General features: G+C 49.4%; 1 pseudogene; it reads right to left on the reverse strand.

Moving 5' to 3' along the window:
• Positions 1-829: 829 nt before the first annotated feature.
• On the reverse strand, positions 830-4,317 carry LOC103254902 (annotated as a pseudogene).
• Positions 4,318-5,232: the final 915 nt, after the last annotated feature.

Consider the following 5,232-nt stretch of genomic DNA (forward strand, 5'->3'; position numbering starts at 1 on the left):
TCATACACTGTCTCTTTTGATAGATTTAAGTAGGAGAAACTGCTGTTGTTGCTGATGTGGATGGAAAATGGGGATACCTCCATGACTGTTGTCTTCCAGCTTCCAGAAAAAACTGGCTGACCATTTGGGAGAAATATCCCCTCTCAGTCACTTTTTTCAACATAATGCAAATACACCATGATTTCTCTTCATTTATTAAAGTTCCACCAAGTATAAGCTTGACACCTCTGTCTTAAAACGTAACTTTCTTTTAAAGAGGTGTCTTTCTTGACTAGTAAAAAGCTGTGTCCTAAAACTGCCAATGTCATTCAGGGCAAACTTTTTATAAAGGAGACACAAACCAGTAGCTTCTGGGTTGCCATAGGCCAGAAGGTGTGTATTTGGGATGCCCACGTGGTATTTTGTAAAAACTAGTTTCAATGTTTTAAAATCAGGCAGATTTCCAGTTTTCTTGAAAAATGTTGGTTAAAGCAAAGCCAGAGCCTGGTTTCACCCTTGACAGCAAGCGGCTGCAGTTGCTTCCTTTGGATAGGACGTGTGCTTTCAAGTTCACTGCAGATTCTGTCACGAGACCTGACACCCCAGTTCCCACCTGAGTTTGCACTCCCATCTTTACAGAACCATTTGGGTTTACAAACTTGTAGTATAATGAAAAGGAACTTAATTGATTTCACATAAACATTAAAGGGGTGTGACGAGAACTGCCTGATGATGACTTGCTACTTCTTCCAGATAGCTCTCTTTCCATCCTCAATTCCGAGCAAACCACAGCCAGAGTCCTGAGAACTTGAGGCCCTAAGTTCCAGAGAGGTAGATGTGGTGAGCGGAGTCACAGGATGTCTGTATAGGAACTGCAAGAGAATAGAGAGAGAGGGAGACCACTAAAGAAAAGGAGAGACACGAATGAAGGAGAGGTCGAGGAAGGGAGGACTTACCAGCGCCTCTTAAACCAGGTTAGACCTAAGATGACTGCAAGGAGGGACACCAGGCATGCCAGTACTGCCAAGACAATCAGGCCCACCAAGGCATGGCTCTCACCTGTTTTGGGGAAACATGGGCTGATCTCTACCTATTTCAAGACCCCTGATCTAAGCACACGTAAGGGTGCCAGCTGCCTCTTAACTCCTCCTCCACTTAAAGCACCTATTTATACTCATAAGTTTAGATTTCCCATCTTTCCTCAGGGCCTGGACATACCTACTTCAGTATTTACTAGTGTAGCATGGCAGAGGAGGGGAAGAACAGCAACTCTGTGGCTAGGCAGACCTGAGTCTAGATCCAGCTCTTCCACGTTCCTTGTTGACTCCAGAAAGTTAACCTATCTCGGCCTCAACTTCCTCATCCATCAAATGAGGATAAAATAGAAATACTTGCTGAGCTTGGTGGCTCAGCCTGTAATCCCAGCACTTTGGGAGGCTGAGATGGGTGGATAGCCTGAGCCTGCGGGTTCAAGACCACCCTGGGCAACTTAGCAAGACCTCATCTCTACAATACATCAAAAATTAGCCAGGTGCAGTAGCGCAAGCCTATAGTTCCGGCTACTTGGAAGGCCAAGACGGAAGGATAGCCAGAGCCTGGCAGGTTGACACTGGGGTGGCCATGAGCATGCTACTGCACTCTAACCTGAGACTCCAACTCAAAAAATAGAAATTAAAAAAAGAAAGAAAGAAGCACTTGATTCACAGAGAGTTGTGATGATGAGATGCTCTGGGCAGAGTCATCAGCTCTCACCCTATTGAGGAAGTACTCAATAAACCACAGGTATCTTAGTTATCGTGTTTTTCCTGACTCCCCTTCACCCTCTCTGCTAAGGAATGAACCCTCCAGAATTCTTTATTTGCTGCATAGTTCTGGATCTCTGGGATTTTCAGCCTCGTTTCTTCTTCTATAGGGAACACGTCATCACAATCCTTTTTGAGTTTCAGGTCTTTGTTTCCTTCCTTCTGATATTGGGAACCCACTTTGTCTATTTCTCCTGTTTGGAAGCCTCATCTCAAACTTCTCAATCCTGGGTGTGTCAAGCCCCATCCTTCCCTGGTGCATTCCTCTATGCACCCCCCCTTGTGCCATTTCCAGCCTGGGTCCCAGATCTTCCTCACCCCTGTAGAGGATGATGTCCTGGCCCTCTAGACTGCTGTGCTTCACCCGACAGGCCAGGCCAGGTGCCTCGCCAGCCTCCACATCCAGGGTTGCTTGGCGATACCATGTCTCGTCGGCATTGGGCAGGATGTCCCCTAGCTGAGTGCCTGACTGCTCCTGCTCACCCCGCATCCACATCACCCACACAGGCTTTGGGTAGAATCCTGAGATGTGGCACACTAGCAGAGGACGGCCAGGCCCAGGACTGGGGCCACTGGACAGCCAGGCCTTGGGCTTCACTGTATCCAACAAGGGAATGGGGGGATCTTGATGTGAGGACTCTGCCTTAGAGGCTCATGGTCCCCACATGTCCAGCTCCAGAAATGAAGTCTCCTGTGACTTCCATCCATTAGTGTCACCTTGTGCGGGAGGGCCTTCCCTGACACTGGTTCCCCTTCTCTACTCCCAGTCTGCCCTCCTCTGTACTCCTGTAACATCCTTTGTTCAGCTGTAACACGTGTAGCATGTTTCAAACATTGCTTTAACTAACATCCAACCCTGCAGGCAGGGATCCTCCCCGCCCGGCTCAATTTTGAACTCTGCCCCCCAGTGTTATTTAATTAAACTCATAGAACTCAAAAGATGCTCTGTCAATGTCTTTGAAATGAATAAAACCCTCACACCTTATCTATCCCCTCCTGGGCCTTTCTCTTTTTGGATGCTCAAATGAATCAGAACCCTGGAATAAAGAAGCCCATTTGGAGACCTGGAATTGAGTACACAAGATAGGAAGGCAGGCACCTTGCTTTTCCAGTTCTGATTTCCCTGCTTCAAGAAGGCCACTGGCAAACTGGGGGCAAGAGTCATTCAAGAGTCACTGCACTGTTTTCCTCGTCTGTTAGTCCTGCCTGGTTGAGTACCCTAATGACCACATTTATCCAGTCTGGGGCCTCTGGAGCTGTCTTCCAAGAAGTTTCTTGAAAACTCAAGACCTCTCTTCCTTCATGAGCTACCTGGAAGAAGTTTTTGAGGTGTTCCCAGGGTGTATCTCACAGCCAGCTGACAGCTCTAGCTCAGTGGAATCTGCAGAGGGAAATGGACAGAGATCAAAGAAAGGTTTAAAAGACTAGAAGGGATGAAAGAGAAGAAATGGGTGTGGAGGTTATCATGGGGATTCAGGGTACAGAGAAATGAGAGTGGGTGACCGGGAGCAGGCAGGAACGGGATATTTTGAGGAGTCAGAGGCTGGGACGCCAGACAGAAGTGGAGATCAGAAGAGGGCGGAGAGCAGGGAACCTCATGAGGTAAGGCCACAGTCTCCCAGTTGAGCTTCTGCGTCAACTCTCTCCCCTTGGGAACCGGCCCAGGATCCCGGCCCTCAGCTCACAGGCTACTTGCAGCATTTTGGCGAAATCCTTTATGTCCCTGGTGAAGCTGCTTCGATAACCCCCAAAGTATACAGCAGCATCTCCCACTGCCACCCGCGCCCAAAGGGCTCCCGGCCGGCTCCCTCTTCCCGCCCTGCTCGCGCGCCTCCCTCGGTCCACTCACCTCCCGAGGTTCCCCAAGCCTGGGGGAGCGCCCAGAGCAGCAGGAACGGCAGGGCGCTCATGGCGCTGGCCGCTCGCGGCGCTCCGCGGAGCCCTGCACTCTGCCCCGCGCTCCTCTCCCGCCCGCTCAGCTCCCGGCCCCGGTGGCCGGCTTCCAGGCCAACCCCCAAGCCCGGAAACAGGCGGTCCTCCTGCTCGAGCCTGTTGTGGATTCGCTGCTGTTTAGGGTGGTCTCCTTAGTCCCCAGCTGTTCCAACCGCCAAGAGCCGGGGGTCCCAGGAGTCCGGACACCGCCGCTCGCTTCATTATCGCAGCCAGCTCGTCTTTGTCTCCCGTTTCAAGGGAGAGTTGAAACAGCGTGCGGGAAGCTCTTACAACTCTTCAAGTTTCAAAAGACAGACATGAAGTTGTATTTGTTACAACTCCGACCGTGTTTCAAAAAATTTAAAAATGAGTAAAGTCCTTGCTTTAGCAGATAGTTTCAGGTGGAGAGACGGTGGGGATCTTTGGTTTCTTTACACTTTTGTGTCTTCCAAAATTTCTACAAGGGCAAGGATCACATCCGTAATAAAGTAAAAACATGAAAAGTAATTTTCTCAGTTGTTCATTGACAGGTTGAACTAGGTTGGCTAAGATTCTTTACAGCTTTCCTATGCCAGGATTCTTTCCTATCCCGGGATTCTTCCATGTCGGTGTTCGCAGGCTTCTCTTTCCTTCCCTCTCCCTGCCTCTTCTCTGTTTTCACACCCTTTTTGGTGAGGAGTCTTCCCAGGATCTGTTCCTCCTCCTCTCACCCCTCCTGCCTGCCCTCTCTGCCTTCCTCCTCTGGCTCCTCTCATCCCCAATCCAAATATGAGCCTCTTTTTTGAAGAACAGACTGTTGTGTATCTGTGTACCCAGACAGCCGCTCCCCACCTCTCACACTGAAAATATAAAGAGTGACAAAAATAGTGGTTCAGGGTCTTTGATAACTTTGAGGAAAGACCCTTGGCAACTTCGACTCTGGGTGCACTCCGACACCTCCCTCTCCCTCACTTTTTGTGCAATCCATCATCAACTCATCTTGTTGATTTCTTTTTAAATGTCTCTTTTCTGTGCCCCCTTCTCTATACTTCTACCCTCACCACCATCCTAGATTCAACCTGATCTCCTGAAGTATCATTCTTAGGACAGAGAACATCTTATTGGCATGACCTATAAGGTGATGCAGGGTCTACCCCTGGTTGACCTTGCACCCCCACTCACCTGCTTTGCACTTGAGGCTTTCCTGACATGCTTTCAGTTCCTCTAATATGCATAACCTCTTCCTGCCCAACGCCTCTGCTCAGTTCCCTCTTGTGGAAAGCTCTGGGCCCTTTTCTCATCTCACCCCCTTCCAAAGCCTAGTTGTGTCCACTCAGATCTCGGTTCAAAGGTCACTTTCTCAGGGGAGTCTTTCCAGACTGCGCAGACTATAAGCAAAGGCAGGAGAACTGGGGCAGCCCCACTTCACCCCTGGTACACTTGCCAGTTTTGATAACCTTTCCTTCCAGCATGTATCAGAGCATGTAATTCTAGAAATGTTCCTATGTCTGCCTCCCTCTGTGTTCTCTTCTCAACGAAC

This window comes from Carlito syrichta, unplaced genomic scaffold (assembly GCF_000164805.1).
Source record: "Carlito syrichta isolate Samal-C Ts95f unplaced genomic scaffold, Tarsius_syrichta-2.0.1 Scaffold287631, whole genome shotgun sequence".
In the NCBI taxonomy this organism is placed as follows: domain Eukaryota; kingdom Metazoa; phylum Chordata; class Mammalia; order Primates; family Tarsiidae; genus Carlito; species Carlito syrichta.